A 27,917-nucleotide genomic window follows, 5' to 3' on the forward strand; every position below is an offset into this window, starting at 1 on the left:
CTTTTGAGATAGGATGACAGAAAAACAGGTTTCAATATTTAAGACTCGTTCAAAGCAAGAGGAGTGTACGTGTGTTGCGTGTACACACACTCAAAAATGGTGCAGGTGCGTGGTGTGTTTGTGTTAATACTAAAGAGATTAAATCTGCCTGAGGTGGCCTTCTTACACTCTGGTCACCTCGGGAAGCATGTTCTCTCCGAGAGCGACACTCATGCAGGACTTTGCCTACTGCCTAGAATTATGCATAGAGGCGTTTGAATGATCACGAAATGAGGTGGTTGTTCCCCGGTGCTCTTATTTTACTTGGTATGCATGATTGCGCAAATGGTACAAAATGACACGATGTTTTAGCATGGTCAAGATTTTATGGAAAAGTTGGAAGCTTTGCCGTGTCTATGCTCTCCCTATGATGCAAATTCTGGCCCGAATTTTCTCTTCTTTCTTAGGTAGGTCTTGAACCCTGCAAAACGCTCGGCCAAATAGCAAAGGCAAGTTTTCATTAACAATTAATTAGACAGTATTATGCTGTGCAGCCCTATTTTAAGACATGAGTATCTAAAGCAATTTCAGTAAGTATTTGTATATACCTTTAAAAACCACATGCTCTCAAAGAGTAGAAATTAAACAAAGAGAAAATCAATAAGTCTCAAATGCACAAGCACTTGAAATTATAGTCATTATTGTGTAACACAGCGTACAAGTTTAGCAGCACGCCTCGCCTTGAAATTGGGGGCAAGACCGAGTTCGAGACCAGGAAGCCGCCGCCTTTGCCGCAGCCGATTTGATAAAGACACACGTTCAGGGTGAACAGCATGTAAACTTGCCAAATAAAATACAAGATGTCCAGTGAAATTTGAATTTCAGATAAACAACAAAGAAGTTTTTAGGATAAGCATGTTCCAAATATGGCATGGGCCATATTTTTACTTAAAAAAAAAAATTCGTTGTTAATCTGAGATTCCAATTTAACTGGGCATTCTGTATTTTTATTTGTTAAATCTGGCAACCCTCACAACACGGTTTATATGGCATTCTGGAAAGAGCAAAATGGGCTGGATTAATTAATGTCTATGAGAGGCATCGCCTTCCCTTCATCCATTAGGGGAGTATTCCTCCTGTCCTTCCTCCTCCCTGCCTGCCTTTCTCCTTCCCTCTCTCCCCTCCCCCTCCTTCCCTCCCTCCTCTCTCCTCCCTCCCTCCCTCCCTCCTTCCTGTCTCCCCTCCCTGAGTGTCTTTCATCTTACTGCAAACATTGTTTGTGCTTTTACTACGCACCAGCCTCCGTTCAGCAATGGATACGTAATGGTGACCCAGCAGACATGCTGATTATAATAGCCAAGTGTGCCGGCCCTGCAGCAAGCACTTTGCAGACATTATTTCACTTTATCCTCACAAACAGTCCTAGGAGGTAGGGGTTGATTCCACAGTGTCACAGGGGAGGAAAAGGAGGCAGAGAGATTCTGCGTGAAGTCCCACAATCTCGGAACCTCACTCATTCATTATCATCTACCCAGGAGGCTACCCCTCCAGGCCGTGCACTGTGCTGACCCCAGGGAATAAACCAGTGACCTGGACGAGAGTCCGCCTCGGAGGCTCGCGCCTGACACCCAGGTGGGCGGCTCTGGGGTGAAGGCTGAACAGAGCACCTGGGAGGGGCCTCTGCCCCCATCTCGGGGGAGGCCAAGAAGGGGAATGCATGGTGGTTTCAGAGGCTGCCCAGGCTCCCAGGCTTGGGTGCACATCCTAATGCATCCACTGTCTCTGAGGTATGATGCACTTCTAGGTCGATGAAATGTGGACACAGGTCTCTGGTCCTACAAGACTTTGAGAATTAACTAGGCCTGTAGGTTCACAGGAAAAGTTAGTCCTACACCGTCCCTGCCGGCTTCTCCCACGTTCTCCAGCCGCACCTGGAGCGTGTGGGCCGTGTGGGCTCTTCCCAGGTGGCCCAGTGGAAGCCTCCACTTGCTGCTTGATCATAATGAGAGCAAATGACAGCAAAACTCCCACTTCCATGCCTCTTCCACTCGCCAAGCATGGTTATTCATATCATTCTAATTTTCAAGGAACTTGAAGTGCTTCAGGATTTGCCCAAAAGCGCACAGTGAGGGCACAGGGGACTCAACCCGGGGACTGCTCGACCCTCTGCCTCTCGGCTTCTCTGCCGCCTTGTCTGCCGGTTTCTAGGCACGACCCATGGCCACGTGTACCTCTAACAGCCCAGGAAAAGGCTGTAACCATGGCATATGAGCTCAGCAAGAGCCCCCTCAGGGGCTCTGGCTACAAACAAGACATTGAAACTGGGGGGACGGGTAGGGGGGGTGCAGAGCTTGCCCGCAGCGTGAGGCAAAGCATCCTTGCTCTCTCGATTATAATTTCCTTGTCCGGTCAGCCTATTATACATTTACCATATGGTGTCTAAGCAAGAAATGACCCACATTCCAGTGAAAAGATACATGTCCAATTTTTTTCTTGATCCCTATCCTGACTCTCACTTGAGGGAAGCAAACTAAGAATTCAGAAACGGGGTCAGCTCCGAGATTCGTGTATTTCCAACGCAGTGACACGAATGTGTAGTCTGTTTGAATGCTTTCATTTTCTGCAAGCGCTCTGGCTTAACTCCCTCGCACATGGCCGGCCCCCCCTCTCTGTTGCACTTTCCCCCTCATTGGGACCTTCGAAATCTCAATCCTGACGTGTATAATTTGGTGCTTTAATATAGAGTAACATTATTTTTCATTTACTCCAATCTGCCATCAGTATCATCTTTTCATTTAACCAGATGCAATTCTTTTTTCTTTCACTAAATTGAAAATCCATGAGCGACAGGGAGTGCAATGTTTTAATTAGCTCATATTTTTTATATGGATTTATGTCTTTAAAATACATTTGTGTAATTCTTCAGCTAAATTAAAAACGTCTTTCCGTGGATGTGAGGAGGGGAAAATAAAGAGCTGAACGGTGTCATTAGCTTAGGTAGATACAGATGGAGAGAAGGACTTGGGGAGGGGGAGGGGAGCACACGCACAATCACCAAATCTACTGCCTGGGCCCATGCTGAACTTGCCCCCTCACTTAACGAACTCTTTCTCCATAAAGATTTCTCAAAAATGGCTTGAGGAGGGATTTCTTAAGGCCCCTCGTAAGTAAACAAGCAGCTCCCTTCAATGAACTAATTTGAAACTGAACCAGTCCCCAAGCAAAACAGGCGGAAAAAAAAAGTCATAATGATAAACAGTTTCCCCTGCATTTCTCTCTTTGTCTTTTTTTTTTTAACTATCAAGTTTAAAGCTTTCCACGGTGCTTTTTTTCTACTTTATAGAAGACAAGTGACATTCTGTGGTAAATGGGAGGAAACGCCAGGCAGAACTGAAATCTCTCTAATGCACTGACACTAACTTGCCCTCTATTGTTGGAAACGAGCAGGCACTCATGATTGTTCATCAAACGGCTCCTAATGCAGTTAAAGCATTCAGCTGTAATTTCTCCTTGCATTTATAATTACTGTCATAGACTGCACACCTCGGTGAGCAGATTAAAGCTATAAACTATTTAGCCACGGCTCTAAGACGAGGAACTTGATTCGTCTGGCAGGAGTTATTTGTTAGGGATCTTGACACTTCACATAAAAATGACTCAACTTGATGAAGAACAATGCAGTTTTAGCAATGCAGGGATTTTAAATCAGTCTTGACGCCACGCCCTGCAAGAATTGCGGGGCAGTTTGTGAAATGATATGTAGGCCACGGGGATAATGTTGAGGATACCAAAATAGAAGAGGGTGTGGTCGGTGGCTGCCTTCTTTCTCCGATTCTTTCTCCGAAAGAACAGGAGTTTGTTGAAAATCAGTGCATGTCATGTCCTCCCATTAAATCCAGTGTAAATGTGACATGAGACTCACCTGGCAAGAAAATGGAACGCCGGGGCTGAAGGCGCACATCACCTTTGGGGACTTTAGAGAACTTGGTGCTGCTGTTGAGAGAAGTGGCGCCACCCCAAGCCCAGGCAGCCCGGGTTATGTGGAAAGTGGTCGTGGTGGGTTTTGGGGGGGAATATTCTTTATTTCTTTGGGGTTTTTTTTTTTTTTTTACTTTTTTTACTTGCAGGAGACATAGTGTATATTTGGGCAGAGGGCATTCTGTCTGGGGTAATCTTCTAGTGATGCTGGGAAAACTAAAAAAAAAAAAATCCATGTTCAAGTTAACGAGAAAGACCTGCAGAGACTGGGTGGCATAAGTGCAGTTCCTTTCTTGTTCAGTTTGTGTTGAGGATTAGCTAAAATAGTGCCCGGGCAGAGCTCAGCGCTGGATCTGACCCTCAAAGCGAACACTTGATGAACTTCATTCTCCTCTTTATTTCCCACTTCGAGCGCCTACCTCAGAAAAATCCCCTTCTGTTTGCTTAAGGCTTAAATCAAGATGTGGGATGGATTGTGCCATTTTATTTGAAGAAATAAGGAGAGACTATGTGTACAGATTTAATTAAATCAGCTCCAGGCGCCAGGGAGGGGGGGTCAGTGGCAGGAGAGGCTGTGGAATGGAAGCATCTGGAGGTGTTCAGGTGCCCCGAGGAAGGATGGAGAACAGCATTACCCTGCGTCTCTTTCCCTCTGACTTCTGCTTTTCCTCGGTGCTGTCAGCTCCCTTGAAATATTCCACTTGCTCCAGTTAAAAACCACCAGTGGCTGTGCTGCACTTAGCAAGGTCTGCACTGGAGCCTCAGTGCAGATAATGACAGGAATGAGGTTGATTAAAGGTGGTAAGAAGCCGTGTCTGCTACCACTGTTGTCCTGGTCGCGATCGATCCTGACAGGGGATTAACATTTATGGCACCATCACGGAGTCCCGGCTCTTGTGCTGAGTCCTCTTCACGTATCATCTCCATCAATCTGAACCCGAAACTCCCCGGAGAAACAACCCTGATGACACCCAGCTCACAGGTGAACAAACCGGCCTCAGAGAGGTGGCGTGACCCCCAAGATCGCGCAGAGAGCAGGCAGCGGGGCTGGAGATCCACTGTGGCCAAGCTAGTGACTCACCACAAGGTACAATCTTGGTCAAAATGTCTCTCAGCGCCTTTCTGGAGGCCCCCGTGTTAAATTCCGTCAGGCGCTGCGCCAAAGTGTGAGATGCGAACCCTGTCCCCAAAAGTTACTTTGTCCTTTGGGAGGAGGGGCAAAAAAATAAATTCATATCCCAAAAGCCCAAACCTTGACCTAGACAAGTTCCTACTACTTGGGCCCTCCAGCAAATTGGCACTGTCACGGCACATGGGTTTACCTGGTGTTTTTTTCATCTATGGAAGAAAAAATGATGTTTCAGGTTATGTTACTTTCAATGCTACATTACTCGATTTCACAGTCAAATAGTTCTATTTTGGTTCACCAGAGGTTTTAGTCATGTTTAATTGTTTATGACTCCCTCCTCCCCCATATTTTCTGGAGTCCCCACTTTCCCCCTGTGCTACCTTCTGGTGCATTCTCTGGTGTGCGGTAACCATGGAGATGGGTCCCTATTGGGTAACATTTGCTCTGGCTTAGAAATCAAAGGACCAATCAGGACCTCATCATCCCAGAAACATAAGAGAAGGAGAAGTGGGAGGGCATTGGAAGTGGGGGGCAGGGGGCCTGTCACAAAGTCTCAGGAGACAGGGGCTCCCGATGCCTGGAAACCTCATGAGGGAAGCACTGGGCGGCTAAACTCAGGGGGATGTCCATGGGCTCTGGAGCCAGTGAGGCCCGGTTCCCAGGGCCACATCGCCACTTCCTCGCTGAGGGACCTAGGGCAGGTCACGTCGCCTCTCTGACCCTCTGCTGCCTCTTCTGCCAAGTGGCCACATGACGGCTGGCTTCACGTAGTTATAAGAGAAAATTCAAGCAAGCCCACAGAGTGCTTCCTGGGCCAATACCAGGCACCCAGAGACCCTCAATCATCGTTGTTAAAACATAGCAGCCCTAGAACCACGAGTGAGTTCATAGGTCTCAAGATTTTAATAATAACAGCAACAATTGCAATTATAATGTGTTGGGAGCAAGTCACATTTTGTGGCCCAGGAACATCCATCTGGGAAGATATGCAAATGTGCATCGTGCAATAAATGTTATGCACTGGGGGCTGTGGTCCCTGCAAGGACCAGGGTGATAAGCAACCAACAGAGGCTGGCTCTGCCCTCAGACCACAGACGGTGCATAGAAGAGGAAGGACACTACACCACCAAGGCTTAAACTGAGCTCAGTGATATTATAGGGAAAGGGCTCAACCAGTGGGAGACAAGAGGGTTCAAGGGCGGCTGACCAAATGAGCAGAGATCTAAGCGGCCCAGAGCTAGCTGGTGGAGGAGGAGTGGGAGAGGCATGGTAAACAAGGATGGCAAGAGGAGAGCCTTGTAAGTGAGTAAAGTGGGAGGTTCGTTCCAGAAAATGCACATTGTTCGGCATGGTTGGACCTGTGTTTTGGGGAGAAAATGGCAGAGAAGGGACGCTGATCCGACAGAGAAGCCAATTTATATACATCTGATGGCTTCCACTCGGGTATGTAAACTTATCATTTGAACTTCCATGAGAGATGTTCAAAACACGTTTGCTTTATTGAAATACTTGAACATCGTTTTCATGAAGTTGACCTTGTAGGGCTTTGAAGTGGTGGAGCACTGGACTCGTCACCAAGCCTTTGGTTTACAAGGTAAAGATGGCGGCCACCTCTAACGTCCAGGAGGTAAGGGGCCGCATCTGATTAGCTCTCCCATGCACAGACTCTGTAAATATTGGAAGGAAGGGAAGGAGAAAGGGACAGTATCTAGGAGGTGATCATAACTTTCTTTGACCTCTGCCATGTGCAAAAGGACAATAATGCCTGTGTCCCTCATCAGTGAGGCAGATGGAGTAGATAAAGTGCATGAAACCCTAAGAACAGAGCTCAGCATACTAGAAGCCCCAAGTGTAGGGATCTCCAAGTTCTGTGCAGCCCAGAAAAGTGCAAGGAGGTGAGGTACATTCCCACCCAGCGCATTGTCAAATGATTCGCCCAGAGGACTAACATTGTCATGAGGGCTAAGAAATGTCTTTTTTCAGGGTACACGTGCCCATGGGAGCAGTCAATAGACGTCTTCAGGCGAATGAGTCGAACCTTTCTGCATTCTCTGCATCAAGAGGATCAGAGACTTAGATTCAATTGTCCCTTATTCATGCTCCTGGAGAAGCCACTCTGTCCTAAGTACTGGGCTGCACCCCAAGAAGAAAAAAACCCAGATCTTACATTCTAATCAGAGAATAAACACTGATAGTAATACTAACAGCTAATATTCCTGGAGCCTCAAGAAAGTGGGTCTGCCAAGGAAATCCTGCAGGTGAGGGACTCTGACAGGGCCGCTTACATTAAACAGAGGGACATCAGGGGAGAAAATGAGGATATTGAGAAGAAGCCAGTCACATTACAAATTGAGGGCAGAACATCCCAGGCAGGAGAACAGGAGAAGGGTTGGTGCACCTGATTCAGATAAAGACCAGTGTTGAGGGCTGGAACTGGAGGGGGAGGGGAGTGGTTGGGGTGGGGTGAGGGTGTGAGGCGAGCCAGGGCTTTGTAGAACATCCTACGAACTTTCTACTTTTTTCCTCCTAAGCACAATGAGAAGCCATTGAAAGAGTTTAAGTAGGCAAGAGCATGATCTGTTTTATCCTTCAGAAGACCACTGTGATTACTGAGTATGGGATGGATTAGAGCAGTCAAGGGCAGAGAAGGAAGCCAGTGAGGAGGTGAAGGGAAGAACTATGGTAATCTGGAGGTGGGGGGAGGGGGGGCACATGGAGAAGATGTGCCTTCAGGGGATTCCAGGCCACTTGCAACCATGCTTGTCTAGAAAGGAGAAGGGATGTCAAAGAGAGAAGACCTTAGAGCACTGAGACAAATTTGGCTTTGTACTGTGGGGCCCTCGGTGAGCTTCTAGATACAACTGCTCTTCCGGAATTTCCCCTGGACCACCCCCAACTCCTGAGCCATTACCATCTCTTTCCCGAGGAGAATCCATTTCTTGATAAAAGTAAGCCACAATCTTTATGCCTCTCCAGAAATTATGAAGCACCAAACAAGGGGTCCCTGCTGTGCCTGCCTTCCTATTTTTCAATCCTAATTTAATTCCTCTCTCCATCCTGTAATTCAGCCCCCCTCTCTGAGCATCAACCGTAGGTGGTCCCAACTCCAACGGAAGATTTACTGGAAAGATGAAATGGAGGAACACATTGTTTTTTTCAAGATGATTTAATGACCTTTTGGCATCTCCATGACTGCTAAAATCTTCTGTAATTATTCAGTTTGGCAGCAGAGAGTTCTGTTGATCAGAGGAAGGCTGATGTGGATGTCAAATGTCAATAAATTTGCAATCCATAATTGCAACCACTTGATGCTGGAGCAGACTGGGAAAAGGCTTGGTCACAAAGGCATGAAAGGCTGAACCAATACAAGCACCAAAGTATCTTGAGCATTACACATGCAAAATCATTCCCCTTTCCCTCTTGCACCAGCTCACGTTCTCTGTCCCTGCCTTCCCCGCCCCCCTGCATCTGTCACTGCTGCCATCCCCTTCTCTGGAGATGGACATGCTGCATATTCAACTCTCCAAAGTCTTCTGGGTCCTTCTCTACCCAGAGCCAGCAATGCTGTAAACACAGTGGTAAGCCCTTCCAGAGAATCACCATTACCTCTTTTTGGTTGTGCTGTTCAGCTCTGCTTGGCCCTTGCTGGAGATCAAGCATTGATTTCTTTCTGCTTTGCTTGCTCGCCGACAGCATGGTTTATATCAGAAAGGTCTGTGTCAGGAATTAGAGAATGTTTGTGACAATGGGGAAGAGTACCCTAATATAAATATACCACTTGTGGGCATGCACTTTGACAAGTGCAAGTGAACTGGAAGATGCTAGAAAAGCTCTGAAGTCGTGGAATCATGTGACAGAGGCATTTGTTTTAATGACTCCTCTCATTCCTTGAGCTCACCTTCTCAAGTTGTAACCTCTGAATCTCTAAGTTCCTAGTTCAAAAATGCAGAGTCTCCTCTGTCCTCGTGTTAATTTTTAAATTATATATCATTGTAGAGAGGCCCTTGTGGTGCACGTGATGAACCATTTTCGCATCTGAAATGGGGAATTATAACCGAACATTAGTGATTGCTTACAAATTGCAATGAGCGACATAGCGTCTGTAACCACACGGTGTGAGCTGGGAGACATGCAATGCAGGAGGCACAGGGACTTGGAAAGGACAAGGTGATTTTCAAGAGAAAAGGCTGCAGGCTGAGGGTCACCAGTGCCTCCGTGCACCGAGCAGTCAGTCCCCAGGTTCCCGGGGACCCAACATGAGGCTTGTTGTCAGCTGCGATTCTGGGACTCTCAAGCTGATTTTCTTTGGCTTGCAACTATTTTTTTTTAAGTGGAAAATTTCTTGGAGGCTGAGAAGTAATCCTAAAGTTCCTAGGAATTAGCAAAAAGGCAGTAGGAGGTGTGGATCTGAGGCAGCATTTTTGCCAGACAACTGGAATGTGAGCCAGGCACCGAGTTTGGGAAGATGGGTGCTGAGCACTACGTCCACATCACTGGAGAGCACTGGAGGGGCTTTGTGGGTCAGGGTGCCGAGGTTTGAATCCAAGTTCCACTGTTCCCTAGCAGGAAGAACAGATGCCTAAACTTGCTGGGACGCAGTTTCTTGATCTATAAAATGGGGATAACTGTCCTACCTCAGGATTCAATAGACAGGATTACAGGAGACAATCCAGGTAATGCTTTAAACCAATGGTTTTCAAACCTGAGAATCATCTGGAGGGCTTGTTAAAACACAGGTGGTTGAGCCCATTCCCCAGATTGTCAGATTCCTTGGATCTTGGGTAGGGCCAGATCATTTGAATTTCTAACAAATTCCCAGATGATAGCAGGATGCTGCTCCAGGGACCACATTTTGAAAACTGCTGCTTTAAGCCCAGGACCTGGCATGTTGTGAGTGCTCTGAAAACAACTTTGCTTATATTAGTTTTAATACAGTCTTTGAGCCTGACACTCAGACCTGCGTGAAGAAGAATATGAACTATAAGGAAGGTCCTGGCTTGGTGTACAAAATCAAGTGAGACCAAAAGGGTGAGACCATTGAGATTGTCCCTCAGAGGAGGTAACAGAGAGCAGAAGCTGGCAACCAGAGGGGAGAACCAAAATCCAGGGGAGTGGGAGGCAGCCCAAAAGTTTATAGGACTGTGCCAAGATCACTTATTATCAGGAGAGACAATATCACTTCCGTTGTCTCTGCTGTGTCAGGAGGAGTTTCTCAAGAGCCTTGATTGGCAGTCAAGGGACTAGATCCTCCTCTTGGCTTAGCTTAATAACTTCTTTAACTCTGAAAAGATGGGCCATAAAATTATTTTGGAAACAATCATTAAAACTGTTCAGCAGGCTCACTCTGAATTGCATTTATCAGAATCTGTTATTTATAATTGACTGCAAACCAAGTCAAACTTAATTTAGTAAGCCAGGGAATTTGCCAGTTCATCCAAGGATCGCGTTAGTTTCATGCGCAGATGCATCCTGGGTTCAAAGGATGGATGTCGTTGGAACTTGGTCTTTCCCCATCGCTCAGCTCAGATTTTCTCTGCTTTGTCTTCATTTTCAGACAAACAGCAAGATTGCCTGGGTTGTATCCAGCACCAGGGTTGTATCCAACCAGTTTAGGGGTGTCAGTAGAAAGAGTGCCTATTTAACTCATCTTATGGAGACTGAGTTCAGTTGGCCTGTGAGGTCACAATACTCTTGAAGCAATGCCTAAGGCTGGGAAAGATAGGATGCTGTCCCTTCAGCCTGGGTCAGGTGCACACTCCTGGAAGCATTGGGGGGAGGAGAGGGTCAGCATGTTACAGCTTGGGCTGAGATTGGGATGCCCAGAGAGCCTGTGGGGCAGGGAAGACCCTGAATCCCACACATCTTAGTCAAGCTTGAGCTAGGCCATCCCTTTGCCCTCGTAACACCTATTAATTGAATGACAGTGAGTGGTACCATTAACCCCCTAGTGTCCCAGGCTTAGGATCGATGGACCTTCCTCTTTCTCTCCTCTTTACCACCACTGTCCATTTCATCACCAATATTTTTATTGGACCTCCATACCACTCCACCTGTTTGATCTCTGTTCCTACAGCCCTCCAGTTCATTGAAGCACACCATATCTCTTGCCAGGATTCAACCTACTACCCTGCGCCATTTTGCCCAGTCCATGACTGCCAGATTAAAAGTCCTAATTGGGACCTCACAGCATAATGAGAAGAGCTACCATTTCATGAGTGTTTATTCTACCCAAGGGACTTCAAATACAGTCTTTCTGATCCTTATGTTAAGCATTCTCTTCATTTAAGCCTCAACTTAAACATCATCTTCTTCAAGGACTCTTCTCTGAAACTCTAAGTCAGAAGTCAACAAAGTTTTCTGTGAAGGGCCAGATAATAAATATTTTCTGAGTCACAGCCACACAGTCCCTGTCACTACCACTCAATCTGCCACTGCAGCATAAAAGCAATAATAGGAGATGTGTACATGATTGGGTGTGGCTATTGGAATACATATATTCCAATATTGGAATATATATATATCCAAATATTCTAATTAATTGGAATATATATGGACACTGAGACACTTGAATTTCATATAGTTTTCATGTGTCATTAAAGAAAGGCCATTCTTCTTTTGACTCTTTCAAAGCCATTTAAAAATGTAGACATCATTCTTAGTTTATAGGCCCTCCAGAGACAGGTGGTGGGCTGGATTTGGCCCACAGGCCATAGTTTGCCAAGCCCTCATCTAAAGCTATCCAGCCCTCCCAAAGGTCTCTTTGCCATCACTTTGTTTTAGTATCTGAGAGTACATTATTGTGCATTTTCTTATGTCTTGGCACCGTGCTAGGCTCCGAGGATATAGCAGTGAACAAATGGACATTTCCCTCCCCTTGGAAGATCTTATAGAAAGAGAAAGATAAGAAACAAGAAAACAACTTAGTAAACAGATTATTTCAGATCCCATGAAGGAAATAAATAAAGTACTTAGAGCCTGGGTAGCAGTAGTGTTAACTTACTTCGGATGCTTCAAGGCCTCTTTGAGGGGTGACATCTGAGACATGAAAGATTAAGGGAACCAGTCCTGAAATTAATAAAAAGAGGATCTGAGACAGGGACAGCAAGTGCAAAGGCCCTGAGGTGAGTAAGAGCTGGGAGTACTGAGGGAAATGGAAAGAAAGCCAGTGTTGCTGAACTCTGTGAGCTCAGAAAGAAATGTTTGATTATTCAGACCAACTCAACTGTGCAGCCGTGGTGATGAGTTTAGATTACTCTAAGTTCATTAAGGGGATTTTAATAGGGGAAGGGCACGATGCAATTGGCGTTTCTAAAGATGATTCTGGTTTCCATGTGCAGAATGAATTACGGATGTGTGTGCATGTGAGTGTGCCTTTCTTTCCTTACCAGGAAGCTCCCTGAGCATCTCACACCTGGACCCTGCACACATGAAGCCCCCAAGAAAAGCATTGTGAAATTAATGCATTAATTAAGACCATTAACACAGCATAACTTTTTCTTGACCTCTTGGCAGCAAGGCTCTTTATAGCCAGGTTCCTGAAGCAGGTCAGTTTATATCATAAAATTCAAAAATTATAGCTTAGAACAAAAAGTGACCTCCGATTACATAATGTGGCAAAACAAGCAAATTAATACCAGAGGCAATAAATGTCTAGGCACTAATGTGGCTTGGGTATGAAATATGTCCCCATTGCTCCGGAGTACAGATTCCAAATGAGGATCAGATTCCCCTGTGCCCATCGTGACGCAACCCCTGACTTCTAGCCCCAGCCGGTGGGAATGTGTCCTGTGAAGGGTTGCACGCTCTTCCCTGTCATTCAGTCAACTCTGAGTCTCCACTATGCACAGGCACGAGGTCAAGAAATGAGCGAGATGAAGAAGGCTTCTACTCCTCACGGAGCTTATGTGCTGGCTGGTAGCCACGGAGGGAACCACAGCCAATAAACAAAGGCAGGAATAAATAGCAGAGGGCTATCTTAGAGGGGTGGGCAGAGAAGGTCTTTCTGAAGAAGTGACATGTTTGCCGAGGCCTAAAAAGTGAGAAGCGATCGGTCATCCACCGAGTCAAGGGAGGAGGACCCCTGGCAGGAGGAACAGCACATGCAGAGTCCCTGAGGCGGGGAAGAGCTGGTGTGTTCAAAGCATTATCTTGCATAGTGGTCACATATTCGTATTATCACAAGGCCAGAGAGCAAATACTTGAGGCTCTGTGGGACATGTAGTGTATCTCACAACTACTTGCCTCTGACATTCCACCACAAAGGCAGTGGTAGATGGTACAGTGATGAGTAGGTGTGGCTGAGTACCAATAAAGTTTCATTTACACAAACAGGTGGGAGGGCCGGATTTGGCCCACAGGCTGCAGTTCAGCAGCCCCTGGGCTAATCAGAACCTGGTATGGAGATTTCTGGGCAAATAATTTCTTAGGAATGTGCTCCCTGAGGAAACTGATCAGAGAAGGGGAGAAAGCCAGGCATGAGTGTGATGTCCAGGAAAGCCCCAGCCTCACTCCAGTCCCGCAGGGAGTTGGAGGGTGTTCATTATGCCCCCAGTTTTGACCCCTCTGGAAGCAAGGGCTGGGCTCTGGTACCCTGACCTCAGTCCGTCACTGGTGAGGGGTTGTCCCAGGTGGGGCATCAGCCTGAAGGCACTGCAGACACACTGCACTTGCAGCTCCAGTGGCCATGAATGGAAGAGAGTTGCACGTGTGTCTTTTCGAAGGGAAAACAAGCAGAAGGCAGGCATGAGGCATCACTACAGTGCTGTCTTCAGATGGGTTTCCCTGTGTCCAGGTTCTCACCCCATCAGAGAGTGGGGATGAGTCCCTGCAAAGCCTCCTCAGTACAGCTGGCAAATGACACAAATCACGTGCCTGACACAGGAATGCCACCTTCATACATGAAGAGCAATGCAGTCGCTTAACCATCTTGCATTTGTTTGTTCTGGTCTTCTACCTGAAATGAGCAGCTGGAGAGCACATACAGCTCCGTGCCAGGCCTGTGCCTGGTCCACCTGTGGCCCCCTCAGCCAGCTACCAACCTTTCTGAGGTTCCGTCGGCAGATATGAATTGAATATTCTCTTTCTTGGATCCACCGTTCTGTTTTCAAGACTTGACCTACAGTCAAACCTCAGTGTCTTCATCTATAAAATGGGGATAATAATATCCCTCTTAAAGTCTGCTGTGAGGGTTAAATGAGAAAAAAATAAGGAAGCTCTTAGCACTCTGCACACAGTAAGCACTCATTTGATGCCAGTTACAGCTCCCTCCTTGATTCGCATGAAAAGGCTGTTCATCTGTGTCTCTGATGACTTTCAACAACCTACTCTCCATATACTCGCACTGTTTTGGTTACCCATTGAGCTCAGCGACAGACTCCTGGAGGCCTTTTGCTCTATTCCCTGGACAAATCTTTCCCAGTACTGACCTGAGTCTTGTTGAATATCCATGCTGATCTCGCTCACTTATCCAATCAACAAATATTTCCTGAGCACTTATTATGTGCCAGGGACCACAGAAGCCCCAAAGACATGCTTCGGTAACAACGAGGTAAGGTGGAGTGAGTAGGCTCCTGCATATTCTCTCCTTTCAGCCTCCCAAGTCCCCAGAAGTAGCTTCCACTATGAATCCCCATTTTGTAGGGGCAAAACCGGAATGTCACAAAGGCGATCATACAGTTAGGAAGCAGCAGAACCAAAACTTGAACGTGCTCTTGATTGACCCCATGACCCAGGCACCGTCCTGATCGCCCAGAAGAAATAAAGGCTATGACCTCCTGAACACATACGATGTCCAAGGCCCTTTTGACCCTTTTATACGATCATCATCCTATCCTTCCTGCCAGCATGCTAGATGTGTCCCTGGAATCACCCCATTTTGCCATGAGGTACCCAAAGCCCACAGAAGTTACATGATTTAACCATCACACAGCCTTTACTTAGTGGAGCTTGGGTCGAAACCCCAGTGTTGGGGCACTTGGGTGGCTCAGTCATTTAAGCATTCAACTCTCGATTTCAGCTCAGGTCATGATCTCATGGATCATGGGTTCAAGTTGTGCAACGGGCTCTATGCTGACAATGTGGAACCTGGTTGGAATTCTCTCTCCTTCTCTCTCTGTCCCTATCTCGCTCGTGCTCTCTCTCCCTCTCAAAATAAATAAATAAACTAAAAAAAGGAGAAGAAGAAGAAGAAGAAGAAGAAGAAGAAGAAGAAGAAGAAGAAGAAGAAGAAGGAGAAGAAGAAGATGAAGAAGAAGAAGAAACCTCACCTTTGTTTGATTCTAGAGCCTGGGGAGCAGACTTCCACATTTTTAAAAATTATCCCCCCTCAAAAAAAGCAGAAATAAAATAATAAGAATAAACACATATGGCAAGCTTGCTATGTGCCAAATGCTGGGGCTCAACACTTCTCTTCTTTGGCTTTTTTAAGCTTTAGCCCCTGTGGAGTAGGTGATATTCTTATGCCCATTTTACAGATGAAGAAATGGAAAGGGAGCAAGGCGACATCCTTCATCTAGGCCACACAAGTGTTACATGATGGGGGAAATATGCAATCACAGATGGGCATGCCTCTCCCAACGAGCTGTGATTAGCCCTGCTCCCACTTCAGGAAGGCTTCCCTGAGCAGCTGTCCGCGGCCTGGGCTCATGAAGAATGAATCACAGCTAAGACTCCCCTGCTCCATAGGAAGCAAAGGGCATGAGTGTAGCGTCATGATCAGTTTGGAGCGGGCAGAGGTGGTGGAGGGAAAGCCAACATGCACACGGCCACCACTGCCTGGGCCCAGTGTCAAGCTCCTGACCCGGGTGCCCAGGGCAGGGACTCCCTCCTTTTTCCACTCCTTCCTTCATTCACATGAGCTCCGCCATTTCTGACAACGTGAGACGTGGAGCTTGGGCGCGTTGAGAATGGAGTGTGTCTGTTCAGAGTCGCTTCTTGGATGTTGGACCGTCACCTCCATCTTAGTCACGCATGCCCATCTTTTTCAATCTAATGAACTCCGACCATCAGTGCAACTTAAGTTGGGCTGTCTGTTCGTGCATAGTTAATATTAAAAATGTACTAACAGTGTGGCTGAGAAATCAAATTATGCACATAAATATGCTGGCATAGCAGAGGCGGCGGCAGGAGCTGAAGTTAGCAACACTGATGCCAGTTCACATTTGCAAATCTCCCGTCAATCTGTCATTAAACATGTTATCAAATGATGATAAGTGTATGCTTCTTGCTTGCATTGGTGAGCCGATTCCCGATGTTGATGTGCATTAATGGGATAATACGCATTAACATAGTTGTGCTTGGATGAACACAAAACATTTTTTATCTGTCTCAGTTTGTTTCCCCCTGTGGCCCCCAAGTAAGTGTTTTTGTGTTATCAAATTGCCAAAAAAAAAAAAGGGAAAACATATTACTTTTAATTAGCAAACATTGTTGTTGGTGCGGGTTTTTTTCTCCCTAGCCCCCACCCCTCCATAATTCCTGTGTATTGGCTATAAAAGAGAGACAGAGAGGAGGAGAGGGAGAAAGAGAGAGAGAGAGAGAGAGAGAGAGACAGAGAGAGAGAGAGAGAGAGAGAGAGGAGTTCCACTGTCTTCTTTCAGTAAAACGATTAATGTCAGAAGCTCGGAAGCTGGCAATTATGCTCTGTCTTAATGCACTGGCCTTTCATCCGGGGCCCTCACTCTTGACAGGTCTGATCGCTTCAGTTCAGTGATATGAAAGGCAGCAGAGGAAATGATCGCAGACATCCCGGGTCCATCACGAGGGCCAGCACTGAAATGAGGCTCTGGCTCCATAGCCTGACGCCGCTCAGCGGAGTCAGAGGCGAGGGAGACAGATGGTGGCCCCGGGCATTGCCCAGACTCATGGGTGTCACAGTGCTGAGTGGGGAAGACAGAACTCCAACGGTTTTTCCAAACTTGGGAACTGAGAAACTATGCGAACCCCCACAAAGTGAGAAACACTCTATTAAAAAGCCAAAGGATGTCCTTTTCCTAATGACTGGACACCTACTCCATCACAAAGATAAACACGAATGTAGACATAGATTTTGTGTTGCAATATTCATCAGAAGTCTGTTACCCTGGTGACCTAAGATATGATTGGATTATTTTTTTTTTGTCAGAACAAAGAGAATATTTACAAATTCTTGAATGAACACTCAGGCCCTCATGGTCCAAACATTGGGCCTGAGAGAAGGCACTGGTGCCCAACTTGCTTTGTGAAATGATGTTCTGAACCATTAACGTTCTGTTCTTTCACAAGAGCTCTGCCTTTACACTGCTGAGAGTTGACTAATCCATTCATTAAGCATGGATGTACTAGACACCTGCTATGTGCAGAGAACACTGTGGACTTAAGGAGCCCCGTAAACGTGATCCTTGCCCTCATGAAGCATACAGTATTGAGGAAAAACATCTGTATTTTTTAAAGTCACTACACAATAGTTAATTGATGTCCATGACAAAAAAGTGTAAATGGAGGAATAGGGGTGCAGTAAGTGTCCCCAGGGTCCGCGGAAAGCCTTCTCTGCCATTAATAATGCCAGGAGGTTATTGTGTTTGGCCTTCCTGGATTCTTGTTTACATATGTTTTAAAATTAACATTGACTTCTTGCCATTTGGTTTGTTCCTAAGTGGGGTGAGCAGCTTATTAATGATTAGAATTATTGTTGCTGTTATGAATGTGCTAATTAAAAGGAAATTCTGTCACACGACTTTGTGAGGCAAGCGTGAACCTTTGCAGTTGGAGACGTTAGGACTAGGAATGCAGAGAGGAAAGTGTGAAATCATAAAGAAAAGATGGAGTTCAGGATGGGGTGTTCTCAAGGTTCTCACCGTCCTCTGCTGTACATTCCAGAACATTTCCCTACCCAGGACATGGAAAAAATCCACTTGTATTTTGAGTATTTGTCTGAGGCTGGAGAGAGCTAGCACCTCTTGGGCCTGAACCCTAGGGACATCTTGTCTTCTGCAAGTTCATTCAGATATGTAACACTTCTGAACTGAAAATCAGGTGCCAGACTCTAGGCTGGACATTGAGGGTGCCAACATGACCATTTACCACCCCTCCCTTGAGGGCTGCATGGCATAGGGGGAAAGGAGAAGAAGTGAATGTACAAATTCATTGTCTGGGCATGAGCGCCATGATGGGGGCCATACATGTACCCATGAGAGGGGCACTAAGCCTCACCAGTAATAAGAACAAATCCTTTCTTTACATCATTAATAAGCATTTATTTAGAATATCCAACATGCTAAACCTCGTCAGAGACCAAAATGGACATAATAATCAAAAGCGCTTGTATTTATCGAGAAATTATTTGGCACTTGACCTCCACCAGTACAGACCCTGTGTTTATCAGACTATAAGCCAGGGTCTGGCTCCTGAAGGGTAGGCATTTACATGTGTGCTGACTTCCCAAGAATTGTAGTTCAGATGTTGGAGATTAAAGGCGAACAGCAACACGAGTGGAGTGTACAGAGCACATGTGTCCTAGAACTGGGTTCAGAACAAAGAAACTGAGCCCAGTATCTCTCGCAGGGTGAATAGCTGTTGCTCACCTGTCAAATATCCCAGAAGAGAAGATGTTACTTAATTGTCTACAAGGTTAGGAGACTTGCTTTGAAACCGCAGGAAGCTTGGGAATTACTAAAGAGTAGCTCACCAGGGTGGTGGTATTTTGGATTTCCTGCCCTTCTAAAATCATTTCTCTGTGCTAATATCACTTCAACACCCATAAAATTCATAGGAGATGACAGTGGAAGTCATTTTTTTAAATTTTTTTAATGTTTTTATTTATTTTTGAGACAGAGAGAGACAGAGCATGAAAAGGGGAGGGGCAGAAAGAGAAGGAGACACAGAACCGGAAGCAGGCTCCAGGCTCTGAGCTAACTGTCAGCACAGAGCCTGACACAGGGCTCAAACCCACGAACATGAGATCTGACCTGAGCTGAAGTTGGAGACTTAACCGACTGAGCCACCCAGGCACCCCTGGAAGTCATTTTTTAATCATTATTTTTCTTAGTTTACCTATTTAACCTGAACCCTTAAAACTTTGCATGACTCTCCACCATTCTTTTCCTCCAAGAGTATTTCAAAATGGAAAAATGTATATTCGAGAAAGAACCTTCCAGATAGTCTCCCTTCATTTGTTAGAGCAGTCTGCAATCTTTTGTCTTCAAGCTTCCTTTGTGTGGCCATCATACAATCCCCTCCAGCCATTCCCAGGAGACCACCATAGGAAGCTGTCATAACTATGATGTAAACGTGATGTCAAGAGCTGGTGTTAGATTTGTAGATTTTCCCCCATGTCAAAAATAAGTTCCTGAGAAACATGTCTTAAACTTATGCTGATGTTAAGATTTCTATTAAGAGAAACCTGTTTGTTCACATCCCTATTTTATTCCAAAATCTCGGATAATGAGTAGTCTTGGTGTCTCGTCAACAGTGACTCATTTATCCATTCAACATGTTGATTAGGTGCTCACTGTTGCCAGTGCATTTTCTGGGAATTCAGCACTGAACATCACAGAAACACATCTCTGCTTTCAGGAAGGTGACACTCTAGTGAGGAAAGACAGATCATAAAATATATATATCAGATGCAGACAAGGACCACACAAAAAAAGAGGGAGGACAGTAGAGAGGAGGCAAGTTTAGACAGAATGTTTAGGGAGGGCTTGGCTGAAGACGGCGACATCTAAACTGAGACCTGAATACATTGGAGGAGAAAGCCATGTGGCTATCCAGGAGTTGGAAAAAGTCATTGCCAATAACTATAGCGACTAAATAAGTCACGAGAGCAATTAATACCATGATCAAAGAATCATTGAAAACTGACATGATCCAACATGTTACAGTGAGTAAGAAAGACCATTAAATACAACCAGGGAATCAAAAGGCGATGAAATGTGAGAATTTTCTACATTGCTACTCCTTGATTATAACTTTTGACAGTGTCTTCTAGAAATTATACAAGGAGTTACAGAGGACCTGAGAGTGACGATTGTTTCATTTTGAGGATTAGTTGCTAATGTATAAAAATGAGAGAAATTTAGGGGCACCTGTGTGGCTCAGTCAGTTGAGTGTCCGACTCTTGATTTTGGTTCAGGTCCCAAAAGGTCCCAGGGTCGTGGGATCGAGCCCTGAGTCAGGCTCAGCACTGAGCAAGGGGCATGCTGAATAATCTCTCTCTCTCTCTCTCTCTCTCTCTCCTCTCTCCCATGCTCATACTCTCTCTCTTTCTTTCTCTCTCTCTCTTCCTCTCTCTCTCAAATTTAAAAAAACAAGACAATTTTACTTAAAAATCCAGATTTTCATCTTCTCTTGAAAAATTGGAAAATTTGTCAAAGGCGGTCCCACATTTCCACATAGAATTAGCTGGAACAAAAGAGCATCATTCCCTTCAGACAGGATATGCTCTCTTCATTGTATGGCAGACAGCAGCGTTTCTTACACCTTGCACCAACCCATAGCGTTACTTTTTTTTTTCTGCCCACCTTCTATAAGCTTTTAAGTTTGTGAGTACAATTTTACAGGTTTATACTAACACTTACTGCTCATTTTGGTAGATTTGTGGTTACTCAAACATTAGCTTACATCTATCACTAAGTTTAAAAGTCCTCTGAACCAAGAGCGAAACTATGTGTTTATTTAACAAGCACTTATGTCGACTGTGACATGTAATGTCCTAGAAAATAGAGGTTCAGAGTTAAAAGACACAGACCCTCTTCTGATGGAGTTCATTGCTTATTGGGGAATAAAAATATAATTATAATAATATATGCCATAATTTCTTAGCTATTTTTTTAATTTTAACTTCAATAGAGTCAACATACAGCATTAAATTAGTTTCAGGTGTACAAGATGGTGATTTAAGAGTTCTATATATTGATCAGAACTCACCATGATAAGCGTCTTCTTAATCCCCATCACCTTTTTCGTCCATTCCCCATCCATGTTGTTGCAAATGGCAAGATTTCATTCTTTTTAGGGCTGAATAATATTCCGTTGTACACATATACCACATCTTCATTATCCGTTCATCTGTCAGTGGATGCCTGGGCTACTTCCACAATTTAGTTATTGTAAATATTGCTGCAATAAACATAGGGGTGCATATATTTTTTTCAAATCAGTGTTTTTGTATTCTTTGAGTAAATACTTAGTAGGGTGATTACTGGGTCGGAGGGTAGTTCTATTTCTAACTTTTTGAGGAACCTCCGCACTGTTTTCCAGAGCGGCTGCACCAGCTTGCATTCCCACCAACAGCGCACGAGGGTGCCTTTCTCTCCACATCCTCACCAACACTTGTTTCCTGTGTTTTTGATTTTAGCCACATCCATTCTCTATCCAAAACACTCTATAAATTTAATGCAATCCCTGTCAAAATTCTAAAATTTGTATGGAGGGGCGCCCGGGGGCTTAGTCAGTTAAGTATCCAGCTTCGGCTCAGGTCATGATCTCACGGTTCTTGGGTTGAAGCCCCACCTTGGACTCTGTGCTGACAGCTTGGAGCCTGGAGCCTGCTTCCGACTCTGTGTCTCCCTCTCTGTCTGACTCTCCCCTGCTTGCGCTGTCTCTCTCTGTCTCTCAAAAATAAATTTTAAAAAAAGATTTAAAAAATTTTTTAATTTGTATGGAGCCACAAAAGACCCTGAATAGGCAAAGCACTCCCGGAAAAGAACAAAGCTGGCAATATCATAGTTCCAGATTTCAAGTTACATTATGAAGCTGTAGTAATCAACACAGTATGGTGCTGCCTCAAAAATACACTCCATAATTTTAAAGTTCTTTTAACATATTCAAAGCACTCTGAGGTGTGTTGCCTCATTTGGTTTCTAGCATTTGGGGAGGGAGGAAACAGTATCGTTGATTTAGTTATCGGTAGATGCAGACCGGGAGGTACAGAGAGGTGAATTTGTGTGTCCAAGGTGACCCAGGCACCAGTGTCAAAGCCAAGACTAGAGCTGGAGTTGATATCCGCTACCAGAAGGCTCTGCTTTGTTCCTTGTAATCTGTGAAGTGTTACTTTTCGTTAGGGGCCAACAAATCCAGCCCGCCCCTTCTTAGTATAAATAACTTTGACTGGAACACAGCGGTGCCATGTGTTTCCATTGTCTGTGGCTGCTCTCCAGTTATAACAACAAAATTGAGTGGGGGGTGTGACAGAGACTTGATGGCCCACAGAACCTAAAATAATAACTCTCTGTCCCCTTACAGAAAAAGATGGCCACCCCTTGCCTTATGTGGTGCATGCGTGGGAGGTGAGGGGGAAGGGAGGGGGGATGCTCCATTGCCATGCCTCCTCCTCAGGAGCTTGAAAATCAAAGGAAAGGTCGCCAGTCTGTAATGGGGGGAGTCGGCCATCCCTAAACGTACCAGTCAGAAACGCTAAGAGCAAAACGAGGGGTTAGTTGGGAAACTCAGTTGTCCATCATGAATCTACAGCAACTAACAGAAAAAGAAAAACACACAAATCCCTCAGTCAATGTTATTACATAGTTCATGAAATCCCCCAGTGGTCCAGAGAATCACACCCTGAAGGTCACCCAGCCAGGCCCCATGCCCGGATGAAACCAAGCTGTGCCAGGAGATCTGTCCCTGCACCAGCGACGCACTCACACTCCTATCCCATGCCGCCTGCGCGGGACACTTGACCTTCCCGCCAGGAGCTCAGAAACAGCTTCTGCTGAAGCCCGGGTGGATTTTGTATCACCAGGAGAGAGGCTCCCCTGAACCAGGATCCCCACAACACACCTTCCGAATCAGAGCCTTCCACTGTGACACAAGCTACGTTATTCGTTTTTAAGGAGAATAGCATGTGTCACAGAAGTATGGTCAGTGTAATATTTTTTAAGAAAAAAAGGGACAGGTTTGGAATTTTCATCAGGGTGCGACCAAAACAGCACAAGAGAAAGGATATCTTTGACCACTGGACATGAAGTGTCCGGCCGATCATGGAAAACATCTCACCTACAACGATCTTAATAGCAGTACATACTCATTACTGAGGCTTTTGGTGCATTAGGCTAGGAGGTGACAGTGTGATCACTGTCCACATGTTACGGATGATGAAACTAAAGCACAGTGACTGGTGAGTCTACGTTTGTAGATGACAGAGGAGAATTCAATGGGGAGTGGTTTGTGCCTTAAATCTTCAGCCCAGCAAGGAGGCGGGTTTTGCCCGTTAATTTGGAGCTTTTCTTTTTTAAGTTTATTTATTTATTGTGTGTGTGTGTGTGTGTATGTGTGTGTGTGTGTGTGTGTGTGTGTGTGTGTGTGTGTGTGGAGAGAGACAGAGAATCCCAAGCATGTTCTGCATTGTCAGCACAGAGCCTGATGCAGGGCTCAAACCCACGAACCGTGAGATCATGACCGGAGCTGAAATCAAGAGTCAGACTCTTAACCAACTGAGCCACACAGGCGTCCCCAGAGCATTTCCGTGTCCAGCAGCAAAGCAGTCATGATGGCCTCCCTCGCCTCTCACGAGCTCTGGCTGACGACCACCTGAGTCCCATCCCCTGGCTACAAATAGACATAAGCCACTTTCCGGCTCCAGTTGGCTTTCCCACGCTGTACGTGTGCCAATAGTAGCCACATTCCTGGCCCAGGAACGACAGCTTATTGGAGGTGGACGTTACATCTAGGTCTGTGGCATTAGCTTATTTAATCTGCTCAAAAACCTTACTGTCCCTTTCAGATTGAGACCGAGTCTTCAAGAGCAGAAGTGATTTGGTCAAGGTCACACAGCTAGTAAGTGGCAGAGCTGGAGCCAAAGCCACGTGTGCCTGGCGTCACATCCTTCCTCTTTGTCCCTCACAGATGTAGGATAAAGGGACACCTTTGCTTCCTGACTCAGTCTTACCATTTGGGCCATTCAGAGTCAACAGGACTTCAGTGGGGGAGGTCGATAGTTTTAATGATACAACATTCACCCCTGAAAACAAGAGCAAGGACTTGAAATTCACATTCATCTAGCACAAAGCTCATGCTCTTCAGTGCTAACAAGATGAGTACTTTTCATTGCTGTGGCATTTCTATACTTCTTCCATATAAATTAACACATAGGAATTCCAGGGTCAATTCGGACTCCTGCCCCTTGCCGGAAACAGGCGGCTGAGCGTTGCTGGAGGTTATTCACTGTAAGTGGGCACTTTGAGAGGCATAAAGGGAAGAACTGGGATCTGGATCTGCCAACTTCTGGATCCCACTGTCAGGTACCAGGTAGGTGCCCAGAGGAATGTCGGCCAATGCTAAACGGCTGGCTCCCCAAAGAAAACAGGCCTTGATCTGTAGTGTTTACCCATTTCTGTGGTGTAAGTTCTCCTACCGCTGGAAGAGATGTGCACAGTCGGCGCTCATGAGCTCCCATGAGCTGGGGCTCAGTGCGCTGGAAAGTCTGTGACTCTTTCTCGCCTCCAGAGACTAGGCAAAAGGCGGTATCCACCGAGAGGTTTGTCAGAAGGGTTAATGCCAAAATGTGATAAAGCAGCTAACGGTGTGTTAGACTTTCAGGCAGTAGCACAGTTACTAGCCGGGATTCTGTTAGATCGGCAGATCCCTAAAACCTTCTGCCTCGACTTTATTAACTTAAAAATAGTAAGAAAATACTTTCCCTGCCTCTTTTGACATTACCGTAAATATCCTGTGAAATAATCTACATCAAGTGCTTTGGAAGGTTACAAGCTTATATTTAAAAAAAAAGAGTAATTTTATTAAAATCAAGTCAAAACCCAGAGAATGAATTTTTTCCAGGCAAAAATTATACAACTGAGTCATAATTGTTGGTTTCTTTCTAACTACGTTTTCTTGAGCTTTCGGGCACTTCTCATGTCCTGGGGCTAATTCTCATTTAGACGCTGTTGAATTGAGAGAGGTCTGGAAACTCAACAGCTCAGTGAAACATTCAACCCATCAAGAGGTTCAGAGAGAGGCGCCTGGAGGGCTCAGTTGGTTAAGAATCTGGCTTCAGCTCAGGTCATGATCTCATGGTTCATGGGTTCGAGCCCCGCGTCGGGCTTTGTGCTGACAGCTCAGAGCCTGGAGCCTGTTTCAGATTCCATGTCTCCCTCTCTCTCTGACCCTCCTCTGCTCACACTGTCTCTCTCTGTCTCTCAAAAATAAATTTAAAAAAATATTTTAAAAAAAGAGATTCAGAGAACCCCTTGGGTTTAAGCCCTTTTTATCTTTTAGTTCCCAACCCTCTAGTCCTTTTTGTGAGGAATCTTCCATTATCCCCATTTTTAGCCCTTATTTCTCAACTTTCCCTTTGAAAAGCAGGGTTTCCATCATGTTTTAGAGGCGAAGGCAATAGAAAGCCTTCCCTCAGCAAAGCCACACTGGCTGCACAAAAATGGGAGTCATCTCTCCTGCTTGAGGCTCCAGGGGGGGCATTCTCTTAGATTTGCTAGCCTCTTCGCTGAGCCTTCTCTGTGATCCTAGAGAATGCAAGATGGAGACTAGAGTCTTGGCATTTTCCATTTAGCACACTTCTGCTTAGTCACTGGGTTTGGGTTTGTCCCCATTCCTTCATTTGCGAATAAAAATACTCAATGAATATTTTGCCAACCCAAATCCATAAACTGACACTAATGGTCACAGATCACGTCCATTCGCAGGCAAAGCCAGAAGTCCAGACTGCAAGGTAGCACAGTGAGTCTGAGCATGCTGCATTCAGCAGTTCGAGACCCTCTAGCTCAAATCTTCACCCTCAACCTGCTGGGTGTGAATCCTGGGTAAACTACCTCAGTTCTTGGTGTCTCTGTTTTTCCTGTAAGAATGTTTATAATAATAATAAGACCTACATCGGGGCACCTGGGTGGTTCCGTTGGTGGGCGTCTGATTCTCCAGCTCAGGTCACGATCTCATGGTTCATAGGTTGAAGCTCCACATTGGGCTCTGCACTGACAGCATGGAAACTGCTTGAGATTCTCTCTCTCTCTCTCTCTCTCTCTCTCTCTCTCTCTCTCTCTCTCTCTCTCCCCTCTCTGCCCCTCCCACACTCGGGCTATCTCTGTCTCTCTCAAAATAAATAAATAAATAAACTTAATAAATAAACAAATAAAAAGACCTACATCAAGGTGTAGTCAGGGAAATTCTGTGAGTTAATACATATATGAAGGGTTTACAGTGAGTCCTGGCTAACAGTACAGAAAAAAGAGTATGTTAGCTATTAACGTAATAAAGCAATGGTTCCCTAATTTCACTCAAGAGAAATTCATACTTTTTGCCATGTCTGCATATCCCTTGGGCTCTTATTTACTTATTTAAACACTTTTATTAAAGAGGAGATTTCATTAATCACTAGCCTAAATTGAAAACCAATATAACTTGCCCCAAAAAGGAAACAATGGCAAAAAAAAAAAGGGGGGGGAGTAGAGTGACAAACAGACAGAACACAACACAGCAGTGTTGTTACATCTGACCAGACCCTGATGCCTGTCCAAGTCTTGAAGCTGAGCTCCCCTCAACCTTTGCTGTGATAAAGGTTAGAAAGGGTTAGTGAAGGGTTAAATCCTTGAACCTGAGACTTGAACCGATACTTTCCTCTCAGGAAGAAATTAGAAGAAAATCTAAAACAGAGCCGCCTTTCATAGTTCTGTTTTTTATTGCTGACGTGATATACCTCCTAAGGCTTCTCACACATTCCCAATGACATTATGCACCTCACTCTGCAGTGCAGACGGGGCTGTGGGATTCATTTCCACCTAGTTCCATGATGACTGCAAAAACCTCCACGTAGTTTGACGGATATTGTTATTGAGGACTGCTTCTCCTCTCAAGACAGTTCTCGTTATCCAGATGTCCCCACTCCAACTTAAAAAAATAAATAAATAAAATGGCCCGCTTTCTTCCTAAGTTCTTCAGATCGAGGTCTGGGTTCACATCTCCTCTGAAGTCCAGAGATTGATGTCCCGTTGGGGAATTTGGAATTGGCTCAAGGCTTCCCCATGCTGAGCAGCCCACCTCCGGACTCAAGGAAAAGATCAGACGTCAGTGTATGTTATAGGAATGGTGTGATCATGTAGTTTAGTTGCTGTCAAGTTTTATGATTAAAGACTACACTCTATCCGACGGCATCATCACCCAACATGCAATGTGCCTGCCGTGTTTAAGAATTAAGCTCCTTCCAAAGAAGCCCTGCATCATTATCTCCCACATGGATCAGTACCCCCAGTGGGGCAAGGAGCTGTAAAAACAACGGGGCCACTGGGCTAGCACTTGTAGGGATGGCTCCTCTTCAGTCCTTCCCTCCCACACTCCCTGTTACTAAAAACATGGGCTCTGAAATATCTTTGCCCTTTATCATAACTCAAGATTGTTCTGTTCTTCCACAGACTAAGGTTAAAGCTATCTTACTAGAAATTCCTTTATATTCCTGCCCAAGGTTAAGGTTACAGTGATACAAACACAGACATACAGCTCTTCTCTTTTTCCTGTATAAGGCAATTGCAAGTTTTGCAAAGTCACTCAAGTTTCTCGTGCAAACTTTGGATTTTTCCCCAAAGCAAATTAAATGAGGTGACGCCAAGTTGAGAATTTCCACAGGGCCAGGGACCCCACCACAAAACAGACTTCAGATCTTCTTATTATACAGATGAGAAAGATAAAGCACAGAGAGGAAATGATTTGTTCAAAGCAAATGCAGGGTCTTCGATTCTCAATCCATTTGGGACTACTGCAGACAACTCCAAAACAGAGAAAGGCACATGACATTAACATCCTCTCTACAGGGGTCTGTCCTATGGCCCCTAATGATTTAGCGATTCTGGCAGTTTATATCAACTTATCTCAAGAGTTACTGTGTTCTTATAATCTCCTCCCAGTACAA

The 27,917-nt window shown here is 45.3% G+C and overlaps 1 protein-coding gene across 3 annotated transcripts in view; it reads left to right on the forward strand.

Moving 5' to 3' along the window:
* Positions 1 to 27,917, forward strand: part of TSHZ2 (teashirt zinc finger homeobox 2) — a 446,554-nt gene that overhangs the window by 264,068 nt on the left and 154,569 nt on the right. The gene's annotated exons all lie outside the window — the stretch shown is intronic.

Source organism: Suricata suricatta, chromosome 12 (genome assembly GCF_006229205.1).
Source record: "Suricata suricatta isolate VVHF042 chromosome 12, meerkat_22Aug2017_6uvM2_HiC, whole genome shotgun sequence".
Taxonomy (NCBI): domain Eukaryota; kingdom Metazoa; phylum Chordata; class Mammalia; order Carnivora; family Herpestidae; genus Suricata; species Suricata suricatta.